We start from the raw sequence: 14,523 nt of genomic DNA, 5'->3' as shown, positions 1-14,523 counted from the left end.
CAATTTATTTCCCTCCATTGTTTATTAGCCTAAGCATGACCTTCATCCAAATAATTTCTCTAGGGTTGGAACGTAAAAAAGAACGTAAAAAAGAACCGGAAACTAAAGTGTAAATACACTTTTCAGGAACAGCAGTTATTTTAAAAGCATGGGATCCAGGTAATGACCTTATTTTACTTTCCGGGTATTTTTTTCCAGTCCCACAAAAATCGCAACAAAGCTCTCTCTAGAAACGTATTCCAGTTTCTGCCTGCCAGCTGGAATGGAAATCTTTGCCAGTGGGTGTGCGTGTGGAAACTACCTGCTCCTCCCCTCTGAAGCATAGGTTACTGTATCCTACTGACAACGTTACAAGCATGATTCAGACATTAGGGAGATATGTTTAATTTTTCAATGCTAGTTAAGGATACTATAGTCACCACGTTTCACATTGGATTTATTAACAACAAATAGTTACGACCTGTTTTTAATTCTAGTGCTGCACTGCACTGCACAAACAAGGTTGTTAGTTAGCTAGCTAACATCTGCTCTGTTCCAACGTTAAACCAACTCTGAAGTTCAAAGACATTCAAAGTACCTCCATAGAAGCCGCTCCTCCGTAGGTATAATTCTGTGGGCCTAATTCAGATAATGCAGGTCATAACACGATGCCCAGCTCTTCAATGCAAGCTTTCTCTATCCTCTAACGAGCTCTCCACACCCGCAAAATGTCGCACCTTACACTGTGATTGGCAGCACAGTGTGCTCTGAATGATTTTCCTATACAGATACTCTGTGGTGTTTCAGTGTATTTATTCTCCCACTTGGATGTCACTTCCACAAGCTTTAAATTGAGGGCCAGGTTGTCAGGATGGGTAATGTACTGTACACATTAATTACAAGTACTCCTAAAGATACACTTAATTTTAATTGGCTAAATCCTGTGTAACAACTAGTAATTACATTGTACTTGGCTAACATTACATGTACTATGCTTTGAAATAGTGTCTTATTCTTCATCTGGGATTTGGATTTGTAAAATGTATTATAACATGTATTTAATATATGTCTGATCAGGCTCAGGTAGCATCAGGTTTGTATTTTCATGCTGATCAAAGCTCTAATCAAATCCAGACATTTATAAGTGTTATAATGCTTTTGAATGACACTTCCGGTTTTGGCGGAAAATACCGGGTTACCCGGGAGAAGAGTGATTTATTCTCGGGATGGAACATTTGTATAATATCGAGGAAATATTAAACCCTGATGCGCATACCAGTTGATTCACAAGACACCAACTAAGTAACTTACATATACGGTATCTTCATTAGGCCTAATGGCATTTCATGTCCATGATAGGAAGTTTGTTGTAGTGACTCAGTAAGGCTAATTGTAAAAGTAACCCTCTAAAGTGCCATGTTTGTACAGTTTATTATGTGGAGGAAACATTTAGGCAGCCAGGACCATACACCAGGACCGCTCCGTAGGCCGCACTGTAGGCCTAGCTCTTACTGCAGTCCAGTGCCATGGACATCTTTGAAGTTTGGCCTCTAGTAATTTAGGACGGCAACTTTATGAAGGCCTCTTTACCGTGGTCTTATCGTACAAGGCTCTACCGACATGTAAAATAAAAACAGGCTATTTTTATTGTTCATATTATTTGCGTTGATGATGTATTGAAGTCAAGTGGTTCAACATTCAAATGCGACGGTCAGTGGAACACTTGCGCCACCAAGTGGACAATTGCTCAGTTCCCTTGTGGCATCAACGCTACCAGAGATATTTGATATAAGATCAAATGTTATGTCAATATTATTATCTCTAAATTGATTCCCCCACCCGTATTTCATATATTATTATTCCGATTTAGCTGTTAATCTGGATTTAATTTATAAACGCTTTCTGTCATTTCTGATTGGAGGGCAGATGACCACGTGACTTACGAACCTACCAATTTGTTACTTTGTAACAGTCAAAAGTGGTTATTCCCAACGTTGATCAACTCCCAATCTATGCCAAGATTTTTTTAAAGCATTATCTTTAAAGCATTATCACTGTACCATTTACATCCTGTATCGTGTGCATGTGACGAATAAACATTGATTTGATTAGATGATTAACGCACCATTCACATCAGCTATCATAGTCAATATAACAGTGACTGACTTCACCATCACTTTCTAACAGTGGCGGCTCCTGAAAAAATTCTCAGGAGGGGCAATTTTTCTGATGATTTAGGTGACCTACACACATTTAAAAAAAGATATGTCCAGCAACAACATGAAGACAGGGGCAGCATATAAGTCAATACCAGAAGCATTTATTGACTGATCTGGGGAGATGGATTCCAGTTTCTGTGACAGATTATAAATAATCTCTGATGCCTTTGTTATATTAGCTTTTGGTTGAATGTACTGTCGTAGTAAATATATAATGTTATAGCTTGGTCTGACTAAAATCTTGTGCATGACCCATTTTGTGTTGGGCGTTTGTTTTCAATCAATGCTGTTCCTATCCTATAACAATGGACAAAAGAGTCCTATCTTGTCAGCCTTGTCAGCAGGTGGCCAAGGACAACACCCACGCCATAGGTCTCTCAGTTCTTCCAACTCACGAGTTCTTGCTCTGAGGACACACACACACACACACACACACACACATCATCACTGATAACACACACACACACACACACATCATCACTGTTAAACACACACACACACACACACAAAAATCCCCTCTCTTTAGGCTGAACATTTGAAGACAGAGAAACCGACTCAGAGCCAATGCAACAGTGGAGGGGACCTCGCCCAACTCATCAGGACCAATCAGAAGATCAGAACTACTAGATTCAACCTACATCATTTATTGTATAAAATGTCTGCACACAATGTTTTCGGGGCTCTCTTCTCCCTAAGAGTTTGACGAACGAGTCCGTGCACGCGATTCCAGATATCTTTACCTCTGAATAAACTGCCTTTATTATACCATATCCACCCTGTCCAAAGTCTCTACTTGGTCTCAGTTCTCCAGTAAACTTGTGATTATCAACAGTACACAACGGTAACAAACAATTGGGGGAACTCACGGGGCAGATAGTAAGGTCGCAATGACACAGAAAGCAGTTCAATGTCGGGGTACAGAGTCGCTCTCTTACCAGGATCGCGGTCCGCTCTGACCAGGGTGAAGCCGGCCGGCTCCACTTCTCTGTCCGGGACTCTGTCATCCAGCCAAGTCTCCCAGCTGTATTGGGATTCCGCTGCCAGCAGCGTTTTCATTATTTAGTCAGTTCGTAGCGGGTATGTACACGATCAACAAGATCAGTCCAAAACCAACCACTGGAAATCCATGGTTGGCAGAATGTTTGTAAACTAAGTCTACAAATTAAAAACATAAAATAACGCCACACCGCAGGTCGCAACAGAGACGCTGCTAGCCGCTATTGTCTTAGTTACGTTCATGGTTACGTCACGTATGACGAAAGCGCGTAAGTGCAAGCCCACAGACACCCATAGAGAATGTATTGAAAGCTTTGAAATTTGAAAAAAAATAGATTTTACATGACAGGCTATGAGAGACTTCTGGGCGATTTTCAACTTGACTGAAATCGCCCCAAAAACGGGCGGGGCCATTTGAAGCACGACTTTAGCCTGATTTGACATTTAGTGGCTGGCAGATCAGACGTGAACACTGATAACTACTGTTGCCGTGATATAATTGATTAGAAAAAAAATCCCTTCCTTTTCCCGTTTGGCAGTACGTCGCCCATATCGCCCTATTGAACAGGCCGTCCCTGCTTTCTAACCATCATTGACATTGAGATGAAGATGGTCAAACGTGAAAATATAACATACATCGTGATCCTAATGGAATATAACAAAGCAATTCTGTTGTCTTTGCCTGATTTATCTTTACAATGACAGGGGGTGCACCGTTCCTGGAGGTACTGCAATACCAGGTCGATGCGTGGAGTGGACGGAGCAAGCCCCTATTCCATCTCGCTGTTCCAAAAATCAATTTAATATATGGTCCCCAGATAGGGGACGTATCAGATATTAAACTGATAAGAACAGATACTACACTTGATCTTAGCCAAAAGGCCGAGAAGCGATACCGCAATGCTTTCGGGAGGAAGGTGCCGTTCTCGGACACGTCAAATTCGTTGACGTTTACACAAAACGTAGCTCTGTAAACTGTCCGCCAAATATCAAAGATAATGATTTAAAGAAAATCTTGGCATAGATTGGGAGTTTATATCAACGTTGGGAATAACCACTTTTGACTGTTACAAAGTAACAAATTGGTGGGTTCGGAAGTCACGTGGTCATCTGCCCTCCAATCGGAAATGACAGAAAGCGTTTATAAATTAAATCCAGATTAACAGCTAAATCGGAATAATAATATATGAAATACGGGTGGGGGAATCAATTTAGAGATAATAATATTGACATAACATTTGATCTTATATCACATATCTCTGGTAGCGTTGATGCCACAAGGGAACTGAAGCAATTGTCCACTTGGTGGCGCAAGTGTTCCACCGACCGTCGCGTTTTCCAAGCAGTCCTGTGTGGTCCATCCAACTACATTTGAATGTTGAACCACTTGACTTCAATACATCATCAACGCAAATAATATGAACAATAAAAATAGCCTGTCTTTATTAATAATACCGTATATGTAAGTTACTTAGTTGGTGTCTTGTGAATCAACTGGTATGCCAATAGGGTTTAATATTTCCCCGGTGTTTTACAAATGTTCCATCCCGAGAATAAATCACTCTTCTCCCGGGTAACCCGGTATTTTCCGCCAAAAGCGGAAGTGTCATTCAAAAGCATTATAACACTTATAAATGTATGGATTTGATTAGAGCTTTGATCAGCATGAAAATACAAACCTGATGCTACCTGAGCCTGATCAGACATATATTAAATGCATTTTATGAGCCCTACATTAACAACATTTAATGAGCCCAAGCCCCAAAAAAGGCCAAATGATTGTGTGGTTTCCCAATAGGTCCACCAGGTCCTCACTTACAATGACTGGAAAACATTGTTGCATTTAAACTTTGTATCACCAGTTAGTGTGATGAACGTGATAAAATATATTTGCAATGGGAAGTAATAGCTGGTTTGTTAATTTCATTTTGGAAATGAAATGGTTGTGCTATTGTATTGTTCTGACTTCATGGGGCCTACTGGAGTGAATGGGCTGCTTATTCTCTAACATTATTTGATGCTGTGTGAGTCTGCTGTCTCCTGGCTATCAGCCCTGTCTCTGTGTTTGACCAAAACTGGCTCTCCTTCAGCGCCATGGAGTGCACAGGTATTACGGTTGCTGTCCTTTCAGCACCACAAGCCTTTCACATCTGATGTGACACTGTTGTTGTCTCTATTGGTGATAGTGTGATAGTGGTGCTGGCTACCATAAGCTGTGCAAACAGTGCATTATGTTCAAATCAAATCAAATTGTATTGGTCACATATACATATTTAGCAGATGCTATTGCGGGTGTAGCGAAATGCTTGTGTTTCTAGCGCCAACAGTGCAGTAGTATCTAACAATACACACAATACACTCAAATCTAAAAGTAAAAGAATGGATTGAAGAAATATATAAATAGTAGGATGAGCAACGTCGGAGTGGCATAAAATAAAATACAGTAGAATAGAATACAGTATATACATATGAGATGAGTAAAGCAAAAATATGTAAACATTATTAAAGTGACTAGTGTTTCATTATTAAAGTGGCCATTGATTCCAAGTCTATATATGTAGGGCAGTAGCCTCTAAGCTGCAGGGTTGCGTAACCGGGTGGAAGCCGGCTAGTGATGGCAGGTGAGTTACTGCCGCTCTGATATCCAAAAGTTATTTCCGGCTGTAATGTCATAACACAAAAAAAATACTGGTCAAATAATGTAAGAAATACTGCAAAGTTGCTTAGGAGCTAGAAGCAGAGCTGCCATATCTGTCGGCGCCATCTTCAAAATTCTATGTGTCATGTTGTGTCCCATGCGGGTTCTGTCTGTGTCCGCGGCAGCCTGAAGCGCGACCTGTTTGATTCATTCATAATGTCATCAAAAAGCATTGCTCCTCCTTCACTAGAACGTTCCGACTACAGAATATATAATGTCTGGCGTATTAAGTGATGCTATGTTTTCTGTTATTTTCATGATATATTTTTTTGATTCAACGTATTGGTAGATTTTTGGTCCCTCTGAAGGCCTTGGTCCTATAGTCACGGTTCGCCACTGGATCTAAGTGAAGGCTTAAATTAAACCTGGCCAGAGGCAGGTTTAACTTCAGATTAATGGATGTTGGCCCCCAGGTTGACCTTGGCAGTGAGAGAAAATGGATTACCTGGACTATTTCAATGATCTCAGAACAATTAGTGTTTTAAGAAGAGTCTTTGATCCTGTGTTTAATATTTCTTTATTTTTTAGTTCATAGTGTTTAGAATGGTATCATGTTAGGGGTTAAGACAATGGGATGATTCTGGAAGGTGTTCAAGGAAAGACTATTTTCAGAAAGTGTCACACTTTGCCAATACTCACCTTACTTAAAAGTACAAAAATATCCTTCAGATATTCAGTCAGTTTATCTACTGTTTTATTATTTCTCAAGTGGATGTAAATTATGTTGTAGGCAATCATTTGGAAAGGTGGAATTATTTAATATTATGTTATGTTAATAATACAAAAAATTACAATTTACCACTATCAAAAGGAACAATGTATTTTATACAGTGGGGGAAAAAAGTATTTAGTCAGCCACCAATTGTGCAAGTTCTCCCACTTAAAAAGATGAGAGAGGCCTGTAATTTTCATCATAGGTACACGTCAACTATGACAGACAAAATGAGAAAAAAAATTCCAGAAAATCACATTGTAGGATTTTTTATGAATTTATTTGCAAATTATGGTGGAAAATAAGTATTTGGTCAATAACAAAAGTTTCTCAATACTTTGTTATATACCCTTTGTTGGCAATGACACAGGTCAAACGTTTTCTGTAAGTCTTCACAAGGTTTTCACACACTGTTGCTGGTATTTTGGCCCATTCCTCCATGCAGATCTCCTCTAGAGCAGTGATGTTTTGGGGCTGTCGCTGGGCAACACAGACTTTCAACTCCCTCCAAAGATTTTCTATGGGGTTGAGATCAGGAGACTGGCTAGGCCACTCCAGGACCTTGAAATGCTTCTTACGAAGCCACTCCTTCGTTGCCCGGGCGGTGTGTTTGGGATCATTGTCATGCTGAAAGACCCAGCCACGTTTCATCTTCAATGCCCTTGCTGATGGAAGGAGGTTTTCACTCAAAATCTCACGATACATGGCCCCATTCATTCTTTCCTTTACACGGATCAGTCGTCCTGGTACCTTTGCAGAAAAACAGCCCCAAAGCATGATGTTTCCACCCCCATACTTCACAGTAGGTATGGTGTTCTTTGGATGCAACTCAGCATTCTTTGTCCTCCAAACACGACGAGTTGAGTTTTTACCAAAAAGTTATATTTTGGTTTCATCTGACCATATGACATTCTCCCAATCCTCTTCTGGATCATCCAAATGCACTCTAGCAAACTTCAGATGGGCCTGGACATGTACTGGCTTAAGCAGGCGGACACGTCTTGCACTGCAGGATTTGAGTCCCTGGCGGCGTAGTGTGTTACTGATGGTAGGCTTTGTTACTTTGGTCCCAGCTCTCTGCAGGTCATTCACTAGGTCCCCCCCGTGTGGTTCTGGGATTTTTGCTCACCGTTCTTGTGATCATTTTGACCCTACGGGGTGAGATCTTGCGTGGAGCCCCAGATCGAGGGAGATTATCAGTGGTCTTGTATGTCTTCCATTTCCTAATAATTGCTCCCACAGTTGATTTCTTCAAACCAAGCTGCTTACCTATTGCATATTCAGTCTTCCCAGCCTGGTGCAGGTCTACAATTTTGTTTCTGGTGTCCTTTGTCAGCTCTTTGGTCTTGGCCATAGTGGAGTTTGGAGTGTGACTGTGTGAGGTTGTGGACAGGTGTCTTTTATACTGATAACAAGTTCAAACAGATGCCATTAATACAGGTAACGAGTGGAGGACAGAGGAGCCTCTTAAAGAAGAAGTTACAGGTCTGTGAGAGCCAGAAATCTTGCTTGTTTGTAGGTGACCAAATACTTATTTTCCACCATAATTTGCAAATAAATTCATAAAAAATCCTACAATGTGATTTTATGGATTTTTTTTTCTCAATTTGTCTTTCATAGTTGACGTGTACCTATGATGAAAATTACAGGCCTCTCTCATCTTTTTAAGTGGGAGAACTTGCACAAATAGTGGCTGACTAAATACTTTTTTTCCCCACTGTACCTCTAGATTTATATTTGATTATGAATGAGTTTTTCTAGCCATTTATTACTGTGTTGATAATTTATTTGAAATATTGATAATGCTTTTTATATATATATACAGTACCAGTCAAATGTTTGGACACCTATTCATTCAAGTTTTTTTTTTTTTTTTTTTTTACAATTTTCTACATTGTAGAATAATAGTGAAGACATCAAAACTATGAAATAACACATGGAATCATGTAGTAATCAAAAAAGTGTTGAACAAATCAAAATATATTTAATATTTGAGATTTTACAAAGTAGCCACCCTTTGCCTTGATGACAGCTTTGCACAATATTGCATTTCAATTCAACAGGTGTGCCTTGTTAAAAGTTAATTTGTGGAATTTCTTTCCTTTTTATGTGTTTGAGCCAATCAGTTGTGTTGTGACAAGGTAGGAGTGGTATAGCCTTGGTTTCTCAAATGACTGCCTCGCCTGGTTCACCAACTACTTCTCAGATAGAGTTCAATGTGTCAAATCGGAGGGCTTGTTGTCTGGACCTATGACAGTCTCTATGGGGGTGCCACAGGGTTCAATTCTTGGGCCGACTCTTTTCTCTGTGTATATCAATGACGTCGCTCTTGCTGCTGGTGACTCTCAGATCCACCTCTACGCAGACGACACCATTTTGTATACATCTGGCCCTTCATTGGACACTGTGTTAACAAACCTCCAAACGAGCTTCAATTCCATACAACACTCCTTCAGTAGCCTCCAACTGCTCTTAAACACTAGTAAAACTAAATGCATGCTCTTCAACCGAACGCTGCTTGCACCCGCCCACCCGACTAGAATCACTACTCTCGAAGGGTCTGACCTAGAGTATGTGGACAACTACAAATATCTAGGTGTCTGGTTAGACTGTAAACTCTCCTTCCAGACTCACATTAAGAATCTCCAATCCAAAGTTAAGTCTAGAATCGGTTTCCTATTTCGCAACAAAGCCTCCTTCACTCATGCTGCCAAACATGCCCTCGTAAAACTGACTATCCTACCGATCCTTGACTTCGGCGATGTCATTTACAAAATTGCCTCCAACACTCTACTCAGCAAATTGGATGTAGTCTATCACAGTGCCATCCGTTTTGTCTCCAAAGCCCCATATACTACCCACCACTGTGACCTGTACGCTCTTGTTGGCTGGTCCTCACTACATATTCGTCGCCAAACCCACTGGCTCCAGGCCATCTATAAATCACTGCTAGGCAAATCCCCGCCTTATCTTAGCTCATTGGTCACCATAGCAACACCCACCCGTAGTCTGCGCTCCAGCGGGTATATCTCACTGGTCATCCCCAAAGCCAACACCTCCTTTGGCCGCAATTCCTTCCAGTTCTCTGCTGCAAATGACTGGAACAAATTGCAGCTGAAGCTGGAGACACTTATCTCCCTCACTAACTTTAAGCATCAGTTGTCAGAGCACCTTACGGATCACTGAACCTGTACACAGCCCATCTGAAATTAGCCCGCCCAACTACCTCATTCCTATATTGTTATTTATTTTGCTAATTTGTACCCCAGTATCTCTATTTGCACATCATCTCTTGCACATCTATCAGTCCAGTGTTAATACTAATTGTAATTTTTTTTTTTGCACTATAGCCTATTTTATTGCCTTACCTCCATAACTTGCTAAATTTGCACACACTGTATATTATATGTATTTCTGTTGTATTTTTTGACTTTGTTTGTTTTGCCCCATATGTAACTCTGTATTGTTGTTTTTATCGCACTGCTTTGCTTTATCTTGGCCAGGTCGCAGTTGTAAATGAGAACTTGTTCTCAACTGGCTTACCTGGTTAAATAAAGGTGAAATAAAAAATAAAATAAATAAAAATGGCAAGAACAGCTCAAATAATCAAAGAGAAACGACAGTCCATTACTTTAAGACATGAAGGTCAGTCAATCCGGAAAATGTGAAGTTCTTTTAAAGTTTCTTCAAGTGCAGTCGCAAAAACCATCAAGTGCTATGATGAAACTGGCCCTCATGAGGACCGCCACAGGAAAGTAAGACCCAGAGTTACCTCTGCTGCAGAGGATAAGTTCATTAGAGTTACCAGCCTCAGAAATTGCAGCCCCAATAAATGCTTCACAGAGTTCAAGTAACAGACACATCTCAACATCAACTGTTCAGAGGAGACTGCGTGAATCTGAACTTCATGGTTGAATTGCTGCAAACAAACCACTACTAAAACATACCTAGTCCCCTGAATACAAACCAAGTAATCTTACATTCAGTGGCTTGTGAAAGTATTCACCCCCCTGGGCATTTTTCCTATTTTATTGCCTTACAACCTGGAATTAAAATAGATTTTGGGGGGGGTTTGTATCATTTGATTTGCACGACATGCCTACCACTTTGAAGATGAAAACATTTTTTGTGTGTGAAACAAACAAGAAATAAGAAAAAAAAACAGAACTTGAGCGTGCATAACTATTCAGCCTCTCTGATTAATGCCCTCCTTGCCTGGTCCGTGAGTTTTGGTGGGTGGCCCTCTCTTGACAGGTTTGTTGTGGTGCCATATTCTTTGCATTTTTTAATAATGGATTTAACGGTGCTCCGTGGAATTTTCAAAGTTTCTGATATTTTTTTAGAACCCAACACTGATCTGTACTTTTCCACAACTTTGTCGCTGACCTGTTTGGAGAGCTCCTTGGTCTTCATGGTGCAGCTTGCTTGGTGGTGCCCCTTGCTTAGTGGTGTTGCAGACACTGTGCTCGCATATTCCCTTAAAGACCTTTGCTTGAAAAACGAGAAAAAACGGCAGTAGTAGGGTTTGTCCATTTTGAGACGCCATAGACCCCTTTCTGTGTTAACAAACATAGCTGCAAGAGGGGGATGGTCGCGAGTTGGTGGCAGAACAAGGGGGAGTTCTTATAGAACGCCAGCAAAAAAAGCCTCTATTTACATGTTGCTTATGAGTGCATTTCACACTACTTTGGATTATAATTGGATTTCAAGGCTCGTATGAATGCCCTGCTTAATATAATGTTTGTGGCATCATCACAAATCAACTGCATTATACTTAAAAAACACTTCAACCAGTAAAATGGCTCTTTGGCTAGCTTTTTGCTACAGCCTATATCAATCAGCATACGCATTCTAGCTAACAACTGCTGCATCGAAGGTATTTTGCAAAGATCACACACAACCAAATATAATCATAGCGACTGTTCAAGCATGAATCAAAACATAATTCTAAGTGTATGAGAACCCAAAAAAGTTATTTTGTTTAGAAGTAATAAAAATGTAAATCTAGACTACTGCCGTCAAGAGTCGCACGCGTCAGTTTGTGAAGTCAGTGTGTCATGAACTGGAAAAGGGTCTATAGCCACTTCCTCAAAATAGTCAGAAAACTCAAGAATTCCGTCTTTAATGTTGATGTTTTTGCCGAGGAGATCTTAGTCGTGCAATTTTACATTTAACAAAGATGTTTGTCATTAAATGAGAGACGAGTCGTTTTCATGCAGATTTTTTAACTGAGAAATACTTTAACAAAGACATTAATGAAGAATACCTACTGTTGACCAATAGGCCCTTTTCACGATGACGTCATCTAACTTCCGCCTTTCCGCGTAGCAGGTTAACTTCACTTCCGTTCGCCCGTAACCTGAGACTTCTCAGCGAAAATACAACTGTTGACCACTAACTAGCAAGCTAGCTACTTGAAGAAATTCCAAAAGGTACGTTTAAGTTAAATTAGTAAAGTTAAGAGTAATAATGTTTACGTATATGCAATGGTTTGTAACTTGCTAACGTTATTGTTAATTCATAATTGTTCACTGCCTTAGTTACTTAAAAGTGGGCTAACGTTAGCTAACAACAACTTAGTACCAGATACCGATAACGTTAAAAGGTAGCGTTACATTGCTGCCTGGCTGTAATGTAACAAGTTTACTTAGCTAGCTATCTAACCCTTTGTTAGGCAGTTAGTTTATTCATTAATGTATAGTAACTCACCTATTCAAATACTGTTGTGCATGATAGCTAGATAAATATTGATTCCTGGTCAAAGCTGAATGTTAATTTAGCTGTTTCTTTTCTCCCGGTGTCTGTATCGCAACAGTATCCCATCCAACACCGAAGCATGGCACAATCTTCGAGAAGATGCTATTGCAGTGTACCATTTTGTTCAAACAACAAACAGAAATTCCCGTATCTGAGTTTTCACGATTTCCCTGTTGATGGAGAAATACGTGCCCGTTGGGTGAGGGCGATCAGTCTGATGTTTTTGTCAACTGGAAGTTGTATATTTCCTGAGTAAGCTAGATGGGCTGTAAATAGAAGTACTTTTATATTACTGTATTGTATGTACAAAAAAATTTAAATATGAATTAACTTTGTTGGTAATTTAATTGATCTAATGTTATACTGTATGTTTTTGTTAAGGGTAATAACTTTTTCATAGCTATTAATGAACCTAATGTGATATATTGTAAAAATATCCAACTATTAACCATGTTATGTGCTTATGTGTCATGGCACTGATGGAATTATTAAATATATGTTTGCAAGCAACTGCTTCCAATCCTTTTTGATTTTGGTAAGAGCATTTACAACATCGCAATCCTTTTCAAAATTTGTATTTCAATACATAGATATACAGTATATAACACAATTAAGTTCATTTGCAGTTAAAGAAAAACATGTCGACATTTACATCACAATCCTTTTCAAAATGTGTGTTTCAGTACATAGGAGATATACAGTATATGACAAGTTAATTTGCAGTTAAAGAAAAAAATGTCAAAGGTTCACCTTCCACATTTACCTTAACACTATTTACACATAAAATTCTGCCTTATGTTTTATAACTTAAGAAGACATCCATGTAGATGTTATAATAGAAATGATCAAGCTTCTGTCGCATTGAGTGGATAATCTCCTCATCCCTAAAGATTCTCTCAACTGTGAAGTCAGTGCGGGTATCTGTAATGAAGTCACACCACTGAAGTCCGCTTAAGGCGAGTTGGCCTTGAACCTGATAGTAGTATTTGTGGCTCTTCTTAAGGCAGGCCTGGCCTTTAACTGTGATCAGGTGTTTAACTTGGGTAACATTTTCAACATCGCAACTCTTAACCTCAGCAAGACCAAATGGTGGTGCTTCTGTTGGGCAGAAGACTTTAGCATCCGGGCTGGCTGCAAGGTGAGGTGAATCAGGGTGGATGATGACCCCGCATTGTTTCAGAGAGACATCACAAAAATCAGAATATTTCCTCAGTATCTCAGGTTCCAGATCCAACCCTCTTCTCATAGCAGCTGTCTGAGGAGTTCCTCTCAGAATGCGGGTTGCCAAAGCCTTGGCAGACAACTCCCCCACGAACATGGCATATTTCACGGAATCTGCTGGCTGTCAGTCGGGGTTTGCGTACCTGGCTCCACAGCTGGCATTCTGACTGCATTCTTGTTTCTGCTTCAATAGCAGCAGACATCTCCTCTGACACAATCAGGCTGTCCAAATGACATTGTTGTATGTAGTTGGGCTCAAAATCAATGGGAAATTTAAAGTTGTAACCTTCAATAGGCAACTGAGGAAACTCACTGGCACCAGGGTGTTTAATAATATCTCTACTTAATTCTAGAGGGCACTGGTAAGAAAGCACAGACCCAAATGGCACAGGGCCAAATTTAGAGTCCACCAAATTAAGGCCCTCAAGCCCGTGCAGCAATTTGCAAATCCCTGGTTGTGGACGGATGTCTTTCAGTTTCTCAGCACTGGCCATGACGTGAGGATCCGGAATAGGCCCTGGCATGAAAGTGAGATATGTCAAGTTTAGATTTCATTAAATGCCACCTTATCTTTTTCACTAAAAAAGACAACCACACTCATCCAGTCTCGTACATGCTTCTAATACAAATAAAAAAATATCCACTGAAAGTCTATATAAAAAGTAACAAATAATAATCACTTTTATGTTTGTATTATTTTAGAAATGCACTAAAGTCTTTGTGCTCTAGTACAGGCGGGGGCTCATTCAGACTCACCATCATAGGCTCGGTACAGTGTGCACTTCACACCAGCTCTGACACTTGTTTTTTTTTTTAGCCGCTGGTTTACACACCGCCATATCATTGGTGGCCTCTGGTACAATTCCCTGTGATATAATAATGATGAACAATACATTGTCAAAAGTCAATACAAACTGCAAAGTTCTGCATCAGTGTAACAA

General features: G+C 40.0%; 1 non-coding gene across 1 annotated transcript; it reads right to left on the bottom strand.

The window, feature by feature from the left end:
- Window positions 1-3,897: 3,897 nt before the first annotated feature.
- On the bottom strand, window positions 3,898-4,088 carry LOC121561450. The gene has a single exon (XR_005999248.2). It is a non-coding gene; the product is annotated as a U2 spliceosomal RNA (small nuclear RNA).
- Between the last annotated feature and the right edge of the window lie 10,435 nt (window positions 4,089-14,523).

This window comes from Coregonus clupeaformis, unplaced genomic scaffold (assembly GCF_020615455.1).
Source record: "Coregonus clupeaformis isolate EN_2021a unplaced genomic scaffold, ASM2061545v1 scaf0646, whole genome shotgun sequence".
In the NCBI taxonomy this organism is placed as follows: domain Eukaryota; kingdom Metazoa; phylum Chordata; class Actinopteri; order Salmoniformes; family Salmonidae; genus Coregonus; species Coregonus clupeaformis.
This window is presented reverse-complemented; position numbering and strand designations above follow the sequence as displayed.